Source organism: Equus quagga, chromosome 4, assembly GCF_021613505.1.
Source record: "Equus quagga isolate Etosha38 chromosome 4, UCLA_HA_Equagga_1.0, whole genome shotgun sequence".
Lineage (NCBI taxonomy): Eukaryota > Metazoa > Chordata > Mammalia > Perissodactyla > Equidae > Equus > Equus quagga.
The window spans coordinates 97972235-97986471 of record NC_060270.1 but is presented as its reverse complement, the minus strand read 5'-3'; the positions used below and the strand labels follow the sequence as shown (position 1 = coordinate 97986471).

Sequence of the window (14237 nt, the reverse complement as noted above, 5' to 3'; positions counted from 1 at the left end):
GCCACACTTAAGTGGCTACGTGACTTCAGGGATGCGCACAACTAAGCAATGCTCCCCAAAAGCTCCTTCTTCCTAGCCTACGTAAATGGTCCCCAAGATTTTATCCCCTTACAATCCAGAGACCTTTGAAAAGGTGACGAGTTAATTTTATCAATCATCTTGTTATGAATTAATTTTCTGGGTTCTTTCTTAAGAGATTGGATTAGGCAGGCAGGTGGAAGAGAAGGGAGTAATTACCGAAGAGAAGGGGGCCCCAAAAGCCCTGACAAAGGTGGCTGACCCCTGCGTGGATATCCAGTGACGTCCTCATTTGTAGACTCCTACACTGATTTTCTTCAGTGATTGCCTTTATAACCTTGGTTCAACTGCAGTAATTCCCTTCCCTCTTCCTAAATATCCTTTAAATATAAAGACTGACACATGTGTAGGGATATAGCGGAGGCCTGAATAAGATAAAATCCCCAGTTTCACTAATTACCTGAAATGCATCTGCCTGTATGTTATCTGCTATCTTATCACACCCAACGCATTCCTATCTCTTATTTCTTGAGTAATTAAGGGATGAGTGAATTATGAGTCAGCCAGCTATTTACCAGGTGTCCCCCACATGCAAGTCACTTACGTTGGCATGTGAGGTCTATAAAATTGTGTAAGATCCAGCCCTTGCTCTGCATGATCTTCTGCAGGAAAGGAAATGATGCATGTTTTCACATAATTATCATAAACAGAGTAAATGAGAGACTTATGAGTAACAGAAAAAGAGTAGTTGAAGGGTTTAGGAAATGTACAAAACACTTCTGACTGGGGCAATGAGGAAAAACGCCATGAAACTGGTAGCCAGTGGTCAGGACATTCACGGATAGGAAGGATTTCAAAAAGGTGAAAAAGAAGGAAGAGGGTTAGCATAGGGGCAGCAGTAGGAATAAGATAGTTTTAGGGAATTCCAAGTAGTCCCATTTGGCTGGATCAGGGAAGATAAGGGCAGAAGCTTAACACTGGGGCAAGACTGGAGAAGCCTGGATTCCAAGTCAAATATTTGGAATTTGATCCAGTAGGACAAGGTACCCAAGGAAGGGTGGAGCAGAGAGCAATACGATCAAAGCCGCTTGACATTACCGCGATGAAGCGAAACATCCTTTCTCTATTCAATTTAAATAAAAGAAAAACGACTTTTGAGAACCTAGTACTCTGAGTTGTATTATTTTCATCACTTTTCAAATGTATTTAGAAGTTTATTGTGTTTTATTGAAATAATAATGGCACATAAAATCTTAACCAAAATTTTCCTAAAGTGTTTACCTTGAACATAAATTTCTGTTCCTCTTGTACATAACCAACTGAACTTTAGTGGACACTGATGAATATAAGATATGTAATAAAGCTTTCTAAGCATATGCCACCAAGTCATACTCGGAGGCCACCTCATTTGACAGTAGCAACTTCTAGAAATCGTATTTTCAGAGACATGCTTCGCTGTTATAGTATGTGGGGTTTGTTTTCCCTTCTATATTAAAACCTTTTATAGTAGGATATAGGTGGGTAATCAAATACTCATATCTCACGGAAGCCATATTACTTTTAAAGAATATGAGGCTTGAAAACTAAATAAAATAGTCATTGTTTGAAACGTACCCACGTTTTAACAGTTTCTCACTATTAAAAAATATTAAAGTACATCAGTAATAATTTCATTTTGCCCGAAAAATTAAAGATGTCCTCCAAAAATGTTTTAAAGCTTTTTTAATACATATACCAGAGTAAATTTTTAGTTAGAAGGGAAACATTTTCTATTAACTAATTTTTTCCTACTAATTTTAATGAACAAATAGAACCAAAGCTTGAGCTAATTAAAATCACGAACCATGTTTGTCTGTTACATAAATCAGAAATCTGATTTTGAAAGAGCCAACAGAAACTTTTCAACTGAAAAATGGGAAACAAGAGCACAGATATGATACAGGAATAAATATTTAACCTAAAGAACCAGTAAGCACCTCCAAAAAAAGATGAAAATCTTGGAAAACAGAAAAAAAAAAAAAAAGAAAAAATCATGGTCACATTCATGCCAGGACACAAAATTAGAGTTCCCCACAAACTCTGACCACAATCATTAACGAAACATCCTCAGGTATTCAAACCATAATCTCCTTGCACTTCCTTTTCCTTAAATGTTGCTGAGATCAATCCCTGGTCAGATAATACAGGAAGAGGTCCCATCTAAAGTTGTTAGAGGGCCTGGCTTGCAGCCACCTTAGCCCTGTCTTTCTCACTTGGAGTTGAATCTGCTCATCTTTCCCTCTTACATTTCTTTCCCCTAACATGTCAACAATTCTAAAACAAGGAAATGTACAATATGCCTTCTTAGTTTCTTCTTTCCTGATGACACAACTTCCAAGTTTTCTCCTTATTTCAAAGATGATCAGTTCTTCCAGAATTCAAATTTTCTTCTTATTTCAAAGATGATGAGTCCTGGTGGAATTATCTAAGTATTTTGATGACCATCTAAAATCACTTTAACAATACCTTCTCAGTTTAGTTCCATTCAGTCCTTCTCTATCTCCCAAAATAAGAATCCTGAAATTAGCCAGTTGTGGAGGTCCCAAACCTAATGACTAGTAATTTTCCCCTGAAATTTCAGATGAAAAATATATCCCATTGCACACAACTGGATAGAGTAACAGGCAGACCATTTGACACATTTTATGCAAGTATGTTAAAAGTGGCAAGAATGAAGAGTTGTAATTTTTAACTCTAATCCTGGGCTTTAAAACTTCAGAAACATAGTGAAAAGTGTTATTTAGCACACACACAGAATTTTACCGTAGGTTTTCTAACATACTTTTCCAAAGAAAGTTCACTTTTGAAAGTCTTTGGGCTGGCTTTTTAATACACTGAAGTACAAAATGGCAAACATTCTTGAAACAAAGATGATCTTCTCGTGCTGTAATCTTCAGGAAACGTTAAGTCTCTCAGTTGCTGAAGTGACAGTCTCTTCACCACAAAATTGTCTCAACTACTTGAGCCCACATTCACATCTCCCTTCCACAACCACAACAGTGAAAGTCGACATTCTACCACTGGGTATATGACTATGCAAGATCTTATGTTGGTCCCTAATTGTTTTATATCTATATGTTTTACCTTGTTAAACAAACTCTAACCTTCTCAAAAGCAAGATAACCACACTTTTTCTTTTCTTTTTTTTTTTTTTGAGCAAGATTAGCCATGAGCTAACATCTGTTGCCAATCTTCCTCTTTTTGCTGAGGAAGATTGGCCCTGAGCTAACCTCTGTGCCCATCTTCCTCCACTTTATATGTGGGACGCCTGGCACAGCATGGCTTGACAAGTAGTGCATAGGTCCACACCTGGGATCCGAATCCACAAACCCCGGGCGGCCACAGCTGAACACGTGAACTTAACCACACACTTAACCGCTGTGCCACTGGCCTGACCCCAAGATAACCATACTTTTTCTTTACCTAACACTTGTTACTACTTAACGCCACACAAACCTACAGAAAGCTTCATTTAAGTAGACAAGTGTTACATATATTTGATTTCTAAAGCTCTTTCTGAAGTGTTGTTTCTGTGCTTAGGACAACCTAGTGAATCCGGATGTTGACAAGCAGACAGAATCAAATTTTGGAAAACCTAAGCAGAAACATCATCACATGAAAAAAAATAAAGAAGAGAAGTTAGATAATGATCTGGAAATTGCTTCCCTTCTCTAATAACCACAGCTGCCACGAACCACCTTCCCCCTCAATCACACACACCAAATTAAAGGGGAGAAAACCTGGATAATTCACACACAATATGCAAGAGCTAAATTATCTAGCTGACTATATTCTTTGCCCAAATCTTCCCTTTTTGAATATAAAAAGAAAAAATATAAGAAGGAAGAAAGCTAACATTTTGAAGTCTCCTACCTGACAGGTATGTCACTAGTGGTTTTACATGTGCTATATCATATATTATTACCCACATTTTGCCGATCAAACAATTGAGGCTCAGGGAGTTTGAATAGGCTGCCTAAGGCCAAAGTCTCTGTTCTCTTTCCCTCACCACACTCAGCTAGAGTTTATCCCACAGTTCATTCATTGAGAAAAACATTTATTGGGGGTTATTACAAGTTAGTCACCACTCTAGGCACCAGAAATACGAAAGTGTGTAAGGCTGACCAAGCCCTCTTACAGAACTGACATTCTAGTGATAAGAGAAAACAACCAAACTGGGTAATTTCAGAGATATAATAGTTTACTAATGTGATTTATGTACAATAACAGTCAAATCTTGTAAAATCTCTCTAATGAGATTACATAGTTAGAAAAACTAAACTGGGGGGGGCATAAAATCCACTGACAATTGGTAACACTGTGGCCCTCTTGTCAAGTACTGAGCCACCGCCATTGCATCTTTTAATAAATCAGAGAGAGGGAAAAAGAAGCAGACCTTTAATCCTGCTCAGAATTTCTTTATAAAATAAAGTGATTATGTGAGATGTAGTCCAATAATGTTGGTTCTCAAACCCCAAATGGACAGCTCCAACAATGCTGGTTTTCAAACCCAAAATTCCATCTTTTATCTATTATTCACTAAGCCACTACTGCATTATTTGAAGAGTTGATTTGTGAAAATCAAGGAAGTGTTGTAACTTGACACATGCCCCTATAAGACACACAGAGGGGTTTCAACATCCACATCACAAGGAGTCCAGGCTGCGCATGGTTTCCACTGGGCAATGGCATCCAGCTCTCGAGTGGATTGCCAGCAAGAACTGTAGGACTCAGAGACCGGAGAAGTCAGTAGCTACCAGGAAGTGCCTGGCCCCAGTGTGGCAGTTGCCATTACTCTGCACACTCAAAAAAGAAACTTCACATCTCAAACTTGGAACATATGCAAAATTCTAACAGTTTTGTTTTAAGCAATAAACACTCCATGTAATTTACTCTTCCTTCCCTCACCTATTTATACGAGTATAAGTTGACCAAATTAGCTGTTAGCTATTTCTATAGCTGCCTCTCATGATATTTATAATGCGTTGTGTAATTTGGGTTGGCCCATGTCACTAAGACTTCGTGAGCATTTGTGTTTGTAAACTACTTGTAACTCCTAAGGAAGGCTCTTCCCGAGTGAATGCTCCTCTGCACAAGGCAGTCTAAAGACCAACGGCGAAGAGCAGCGCTTCATTCACAGGACTACACCGTTCTGCTAAAGCACTCTGCAAATCTATTTTTGCTCGTATAAATCACTATGCGGGGAGTGGAGGCGGTTTTAAGTTAATCAGTGTACATCTTCCATTTCCTCCTAGAACTGTCACACTCCAGCAGCTAAGATCCTCAGAGAAGCCTCAGCCCCCTTCTAGAATCTTTCCCTCCCTCGCTTCAGAGGAAGCAACAATCCTTAGGAGCAACATCCACAAGCCAAAAGTTTGCAGTAAAACTTTCAAATAGACACCAACCCTTGCCCAAAAGTCCTGCCACTTAACTAAGGGGGCAAATGTATTACACCCACCGCCCTCCAAAATGTAAACAGCTAAACCCTAGATAAGAATAAATCCACCTTCTGATGTTGGGGAGAAATTCTTTCCCCCAATTCCCGCCACCGCCCACCCCAACACTGGAGTCCTAGAGGACTCGTCGGAGTCAGAAAGGGACCACTCCCCCTACAATCCCAGGGGCGAGGGAAGAGGGTCTCCCGGGAAGCACACACCTGAGATTGATCCTCCCGCGAGAGGAGAGAGAGCAGAAGCACCTAGTTCCTCCGGCCGGGGCGGAGTCTCTGCCTCCCCCTGAATCAGAGCCTCGGCCCTGGTCCTCGCGGCGAGGCGCGCGTAGATGTCACTCCGGGGCAGGCTGAGCCCTTGTAACCCAACCCGCCCGGCGTCGCCGCGCCCCCGCCTCCCTGGCGACTTCCTCCTCCCGCCCCTGCTCCTCCTCCCTCCCCGAAGGCTGGCCCGGTGGCGCCGCTGCCACATCCAGCCCGGATACCCCGGGCCCAGGCTCCTCCGGCCCAGCAGGGAAACGCGGAAGTGCAGGCGGGAGACCCGGGCGGGGGAAAGCGTGGCGAACCAGCGGGCGGCGACGGAGGTCTCTGCCGCCCAATGAACGTGACCAGACGGGGACACGGGGACGCAGGTCCCGCCGGGTGGGGCCGCGGCGCAGCGGATGCCATGGCCCTCACCCCAGGCTGCCGTTCCCGCCCTGCGCCCTCGCGGTCCCGCGCTTCAGACCCTCCGCCTCGCCTTGCCAGCCCGGTGGCAGGCAGGGAAGCATTGGCCGCGCTAGGCCGGGGGCAGATGGGGGAGGTGTCCGATTTCCTCTGCCTTCCCCCCTGCGAGTGCCCTAGCCACCTGCCCGGGAGAGAGAAGACACTCGCCCGCCTGCACGCTGGCGGCGGTGGCTTACCTGATTTCTCGTCACCCGCCCGCTAATCTGGCTTCTCCTACTCAGCAGGCAGGCTTCCCTAGGCCTAGAAACGCGTCCAGGAGGCGGGCGGACCCCTGGGATCCCGCCGTCAGAACCCAAAGCCCTACGCCCGGGCTCCCCCCGCGTGCGCTGGAGGCGCGCCACCCTCCTGACCCCCGCCTGAATGTCAGCGCGGGGACCCGCAGGGAACACCAAGCCCGGGCACTGGGGGATGGGATGCTGAGCACAGGCTCCTCAGGCCCAGCTTCTTACAGGTGGGGGGAGGCGGAGAGCCCCGGCCGCAGAGCAGCAGGCTCCCAGTTGCCCCATCAAAAACCGACCCTGCCCACTGAGCATGCCCAGCTCACTTGTTGGACCTACGAGTGTTAGGCGAGCCCGAGTGGACCCAAGGAGGACGCAGATGGGATTCAAGTGGACCCCATTTCTTTAAGACCTTTCCTCCAAAGACCTCTGGAAGCTTTACAAATAATGCTTCTACCCTGGTGTTGGAAAATACCCAGGGGAGGGTTAGAAAGGCCTTCCAAAAGGAAGGCAGCCAAGTTAGTTTGAACCAAAATCGCAGTGGTGGGTTTTTTCAGGCAGTTATTTATTGTCACTTACTAATTTCTTTAAACACCCCAGAATTATTATAATTGACCCAGAGGAATGTGTGGAGTTTTTGGGCCCCCAACTCATAGTTACTTCAGGAAACCAGCCTATCCATTGGATACTCTATCCAATGGAACAGTGGTTATGAGCCTCAGATACACGTTAGAACTGGGGAAGGGGGTGGGTGGATATAAAATGATCAAGGCCAGGTTCTCATCCCCACACCAGTTGAATCAGTCTGTGGACGGAACCTGGAAATGCTTATATTTTAAATCTGTAGCTCTCAAAGGTAGCCAGTAGCCCTCAGCACCACCTGAGAACTTGATAGAAATGCAAATTCTCTGGCTTCACTCTCGACTACCTGATCGCTAATCTCTGGGGCTGGGTCTAGCTATCTGATTTAACAAACCCTTCTCAAGCACGCTAAAGGTTGAGAACTACGGTTTAAAACCTCCCCCAGGTGATTCCAATGACAAATAAAAATGACAAGCAATAGGATATATTGGAGAATATGAGGAAGCCATTTGGTATAAACCTAATTCCGCCTGACCTTGTCTTTCCAAAAGGGCCTGACCGAGGCCGTTGAGCATGCATTGTATATCTGCTTTAGATATTCCCTATGGCAAGAGCAAAGGCCCTTGAGATAAAGGTGCAACTTCCCTCCCCCTCCCACCGTTGGCATTCCCTTAAGGATTAAGCATCTTTCCTTAGGCTAGGAACTGATTGCTGTGCTCACCTGTGACCACCCAGCTCAAGACAATAGGCTTGCCTCCTGCTACGCCCTCTGAAATAACAGACCCACTACCTGCTGTGTCCATCAAGCACTGTGCAGACAGGGCAATCTTGTGACTATTGTGGGAGGGACATTTCAATCATATGTGAAACGTCCTGTATGGGGGTATATAACCGCTCTGTATACCTCACTTCTTTGGTGCCCTTTCTTCCTTCGGGAAGAAAGGCCCTGGGCCATGGTCCTCAGATTTCAGCTCAGAATAAACTCACCCAAATTTTCATTTATAGATTAGTTATGGATTATTTTCGTTGACACTAATAATCAGCCAGGGTTGAGAGCCCCTATAATAGACCAATGCTTTCACACTTTTTCAAATCCCATTTATCTAGAAGAGCAACATGTTACACAGAAAACGAATAATCTGGTTGAATCGAGGTGCCAGTCCTGGATTTCTTTCCCACTAATTCTTCCAGAACAGTTCAGTGCTTGGAAAATGGACACCATCTGTTATTTGCTTTTGCACTCTGGGGCCTAGCACGGTGCCTGTAATATAATAGATGTTTGGTAAGTGTTTATTGATTTGAGATGAATGCTTAGGTGAACGATTTGTTCCAGACCCTAATATGCCTACTATTTATTTTCCCACAAGTCCTGGTCACCTTGCTAGCTAACGAGCCAGCAGGGATTCAGTTCTCATCAATAACTTATTACCATCTGTGATGGTCTAACCCAAGTCAGCCACTGATGGAATAGGACATGGGAGCCGGTAGAGAATTTTGAGGAGGTGAGAACAGTCAGAAGCATTGGACATGATTTTGGTTGCTCAAAGCAACCAAAGAAAAGCAGAGAGAAGCTAGGCATCAGTGGAATTCAGAAAGGGCACCAAAAGAAAAAGGTGTGTATGGGAGGGGTTAAGGGGAAAGAGGCAAGGAAGCTTAACATGATCAACCTCCAGCTTACTCTGGATCTTCTTTTTCTAAACAACCCACCTCCACCCTCCACTTCCCCATCCTCCATTGCTGTTGTTAGGCACCCCTTCAAGTCAGCTCTGACTCCTGATGACCCTATGAATGAGTGATGTCCACAATGTCCTGTCTTCCCATCTCATATTTGGTCTTCGTCTTTTCCTGCTGCCTTCTACTTTTCCCAGCACAATTGTCTTTTCCAAAGAATCCTGCCTTCTCATGATGTGCCCAAATTAGGACAGCTACCCTGCATACACACACCTGATCTCAACTACAGCCTTGAAACAAATTTTAAAAATCGGCAATTGTTGTAAAATAGTTACTTCCATTTACTGGATAAAAACATTGCTGACTTGTAATTATTCTGCATAAAGTAGGCATCTACTTTTGTTCAAGGCAAAAGTGGTAAAGTTACTAGTTTTTAAAGATAAACATTAGATAATTTCAAAATGCAAAGGTTTATGATACTTCTGCTTTTAAGACCCACAGAAACGTACAAAATCAAAAATCAGTCCAATTTACTCCATCAGTATTTTCTAGAAGGAATAAAATATAAAAATAATTTTTTCCTTTCAGCCTTATTCGTAATGCTTTCACACATGGAATACTGTTTATGAGTACCTAAAGTCGCTTTCTGCCTCTCTCTCTCTGCCCCTGTGTCTTGCTTATTATGAAAAGAATTCCAGAGTTTGGTTGCTAATGGAGGTATCTAACAGGAGCATAATTTCCCACAGGCCTCAGCAATGACTTTTCATTATTGAGATAATTCTGTGGGAAGGAGGGGAACTACTCTTCAGAATGAAGTGTTACACTAGATCCACAAACAATGTTCAAAACCTTCCCTACACACAAGTACGCTTGCTACAGCTTCTTTTTGCTCAGGGAATTAAAACAAAACCAAATAAACAGGTGGAGGGCTACAAAGGGGGGAAGATGAGCGAGGGTAGAGGAAGGGAATCACTTACCATAACCAAATCTAGAAACGTGAAGTAATTATTTCGGCAAAAGGCAATCTACTGAAGACCAAGACCTCAGGGTAGTTAGTCTTAAGTGTTTCTCCTTGTCCTCCTAAGCATGACTCAGCATTTGGAATGAAACTATGTTTACTGTCTTTCAGATTGAGAGTGTCAAATAACTTTAGTGCCACTAACTCTCTTCTCATGTGCCTAGGAAAACTTCAGGACAGTTGTGGGTTTTCAGGCTCACAAGGCTACCAGCGTCTGAAAAGCTTTCCCCTTTTCATTCGTTCCTGTCTTACTAAAGCGTCAGCTGGCCACCATTAATTTATCTTGCTTTTGCAGTGTTGTCAGGTGAATTTAGGTTATTTTCTACATTCTAGTATAACAAATGAGCAAGAAGGTCTTCCCTTCCCAAGCCTGGAGAGTAGGCTAAGACTTTTTAAACCCAACTGCTGGGGGTGAAATTTCCCCAACATACAGGAAGCTTCCATTGGGGATTCTACCACACACCTTTTATGACCATCCACCACATGCCTAGGGCCAACTGTTTTAGTCCCTGCCCTTTTCCAGAGAGAAACAAATTTTCCCCAGTTGTTCATTATGAGTCACCAAAGCTCATAGTAAAATTTATGGGATATAAGGATTGAAAGTGTTCATAAATGTTATTAACTCCCACACTTTGTTTTACAAATGATGAAACCAAGGCCTGAAGGGATTAAGTAACTTACCTAAGGTTACACTTAGCTAAACAGAGAGCTAAGAAAGACTAAAATGAGAAACTGTTTGGTATAGAGAACAGTATGTAGGCTTCAGATCCATCCTCTTTAACCAGGTTCTTTAACCTTGACCTGGTTCTCTAGCCTCCCAGAACCTCAGTTTCCTCATCGGTGAGGATGTTAATAGTGAACATTCACACAATGTTTACTCTGTGCCAGGCACAGGCTTAACAAGGTCCATGTAATCTTTAACCTTCAGAATAACTCTATGAGTTTTTGGTTTTGCTTTGCTTTTACAAATGGGAAAATTGCCTTTCAAAATTGTTAAGTGACGTGCCTAAGATAACACAGCTAGCAGACTAGAATTGAATGGATAATATACATAAATGCCTGGCATATAAAAGTTGTCAATAACAGTATCACCGATGTCAGTTCCCTTCCTTAAACCCCAGGCCTTTTGACTCGTGGTCCCATCTTGGCCAGGACACCTTTGTTCTGAGCTCTGATTACTGTGTATGCTCAGATGTTTCTTATAGTACATTATTTTAGTAGTTTATATAATTTAGGCAGTACTGTATGCATCTATAATCTTATCCATTGTTAACAACAGTTACAGACACAGGGAAGATAACCAAAAATTAAACAAAGACCACAAGTTGACCACTTACAAAGAAAAAAGCTAATATAGAGTTCCTAAAAGATTAACAATGCTGTCCAGGAAAACCTTAAAACAAATCCCTGAGCAGGACTGGACCAGTGACTTTGGTGCTTTGAGATTAGAACAGCCCATTTAGCTGGCCTCCACCTACTGTCACTTGAATTCTTAAAAGTGGAACTAGAGACAACTGAAAATAGACGACAGAAAATCTTCCCACATCAGTGATTCTCTGAGTTAGGATCAAGAATGAGGTGAAAATATATGATCCTTGAAAAGAGGAAATAAAAATACTAAATATATTTTTAAATGGGTACTTTAAGTTTTATTTCTGCTTTAAAAGAATCTGGGAAAGCATTTTTAAAATAAATTTTTAAAGCACCAATATAAAGTGGCACCAGGAAACCTGCTTAGATTTAAAGGTCTTGAGGGTAAAGGAAATGTGAATTCCCTCCTTAAGCAGCATCCACCCTGTTCCTAGGACAAGGCAGCCTGAAAAGAAGCTTTTGCAAATGTTGATGATGTAAATTGAATAATGTCTCTGGAACACAGCCTCCTGTTTAATAGCAGGAGGAAGGTTGTGGGTAAGCAGAAATGTCCCAAGAAACTCATGCAGAGAACGTGAATAAGTATTAGGCTCTGATGTGGAAGCTGAAACCAAATGGAGAATTGGGTTCTTCAGAGTAAATCTGGTCATGATTCAGTGAACGAGGCGCCTGAGCTGAGGGTAAACAACCCAAGAAAATGAAGACTTGTTCATTTCCACATCTGAATACCTGTCGTATAGCCTGGAGATGGCTTAAATTTCAGCAGTAAATGCTTAAAACAAACTTGACTGCTGTGTGCAATGTTATAATGTGATTTTTTTAAATGAACGAATCTGAACAGCAAAAATAGAACAAGAATAGCAATGGACAGGGTTTATGTCTGTGCATGATTAGCTTTAAAATTAGAATATTATGTCTTAATTCAGCAGCCTCGAAACATGTAGGCATTGACCTAGTTTCTGCTGAGCCAAGAGGAAGACAGTTTACACACAGCTCGTATAAGCTAGAGAGTAACAGGTGCTGTTCCCTCAGCAAATACCCTGGCCTCAGAAGCGAATCTCCTTCATTCCTCCTCCGTCAGCAAAAGCATCATGCAAAGCCGAAAAGTGAATGATAGGAAAGTAGAGAATCTTTATTCTGTTATCTTTGGATTATATATTGAAGTTTGTTTGTTTTGTTTGTTTGTCTTGGTGAGGAAGATTAGCCCTGAGGTAACATCTGTGCCTATCTTCCTCCACTTTGTACGTGGGTCACTGCCACAGCATGGTTGGCAAGTAGTGTACGTTCACGCCTGGGATCAGAACCCATGAACCATGAACTGCCAAAGCAGAGTGCACAAACTTAACCATTACACCACCAGGATAACCCCTAAAGTTTGTTTCTGAAATGGCTCCTTCAGGGCGTGAAAAACAGAAGGAGAGAACGGTTCAGTATGACCTCCATCAAGGAGAAATTTGACAATTTAATGGAGAGCCTATTATTTTAAAATTCTCTGGGCCTCACTGTAAACAGATAACCCTTCCCTTCCTACCTAACTCTTAACCCTGGCCAAGTTTCTGAGACCTGAGACAACTTGACATGCAATAAGAAGCTAGAAAGTCATGTCAGGGCACCTAAAAAATTTTTTTTTTCTAATAAGTTTAGAGTATTGTGTGTTCTAAAATATTTCTCAATGGTCAAATGTGGAGGAAGACAATTTTTCCTGAGTATGTGCTCTTCACTATCAACCAGGTCCTCTTGTGGTTTTGAAATAGAGCAAAAGTCCTGTCCTCACAAAGATGGCCTTCCTAAAGAGGGTGGCAGGTGAAATTCTAGCTTTTCCATCATGATGCTCACCCTAGGCACAATTTATGTTCCTGCTCTCGGGTTAGGTGAAAAGAAAATTGACCCCAGGCTTATGGAGCTAAAGCAAAGACTTAAAACCTATCCTGTGCTAGGCTGAATATGGCCTCCATGGAAGCTGAGAATGTTACCTTAGGGAGAGAGGGGGTTAATATTTGCAGAGATGATTTCATGTAGGATCTTGAGATGGAGAGGTTATCCTGAATTATCAGAGTAGACCCCAAATGCAATCACACATCTCTTTATAAGAGAGAAGTAATAGGGAGGTTTCACACAGACAGAAGAGTAGAAGACAATGTGACCATGGATGCAGGGATTGGAAGAATGCAGACAAAAGCCAAGAAATGCCAGCAGCCACCAGAAGCTGGAAGAATCAAGGAATAGATTCTCCCCTCGATCCTCTGGAGGAAGTGAGGTCCTGCCGTCCCATGATTTCAGCCCAGTGATACTGATTTTGGACTCCTGGCCTCCAGAACTGTGGACGAATATATTTCTGCTGTATTTCTATTGTTTTAACCACGAAGTTTGTGGTAATTTGTTACAGCAGCAACAGGAAACTGATGCAGCTTCCTCCATTTATTTCCCTTTGGCACTAATGCTGACCTGTCTTTGTAGAGCTAGCCCTTAGTACATCATTGACATTTGTATGGTACTTTTCATTCAAGATGCCAAAGCAATTTACAATCATGTAAATAGGCTCACTTTTCTACCCTGTGGGATATTCAAGCAATACCAGAGCCTTCTAAAATTTTGAGATGTCTGGACAATTTTATTTTATATTTCTTGCACTTTCTAATAAGTAAAGAAATGCCAAAACATGACTGAAAAAATTATACTATAATTCAAATATTACTATTAGCCAACTAATGCTTAGCAGAAGGAATACTTAGTAACTGTCCATATAGGTTCACTTAGAGATCAGAGAAAAATTTTAAATTTGGGCCTGTGGTAGACAGATTGCTGCATCACACGGATTGTCCTTCAAGCAGAACTTATTTCACCAGCTCCTGGAAGCATCTTCAGCAGGTGGCATCCAGCTGCCAGCTCTTTCAGAATTTGCCTCTACTGCACAGCTACCTCATTCAAGGTCATTCCTTTCCCAAACTAGTCCTTACCCCGGGATTGACTAAAGCAGGGGTCTAAAGGCTCAGCTGGATAATTGGGAGAGAAAACTGACAGGTTGTGTATGCTCCAGAACTCCCTGTGTGGGTAACTGAGGTTTTGTTGGGCTTGCATCACAATTCTACTTCTCCCTCTGCCCCATCCGGCTTTTAATTTCACAAGAATCCCTAAGAATAACCTG

At 42.6% G+C, this 14237-nt stretch overlaps 1 protein-coding gene across 2 annotated transcripts in view; it reads right to left on the bottom strand.

Annotated features, from left to right (window-relative positions):
- The window catches only part of GPD2 (glycerol-3-phosphate dehydrogenase 2), a 135264-nt gene extending 129354 nt beyond the window's left edge, over positions 1 to 5910 (bottom strand). The window contains exon 1 of one of the 2 annotated variants that reach the window (XM_046659043.1): positions 5714 to 5910. The gene's annotated coding sequence lies outside the window, so the exon portion shown is untranslated. The remainder of the gene's footprint in view (positions 1 to 5713) is intronic. The other variant, XM_046659042.1, reaches the window with a different exon arrangement.
- Between the last annotated feature and the right edge of the window lie 8327 nt (positions 5911 to 14237).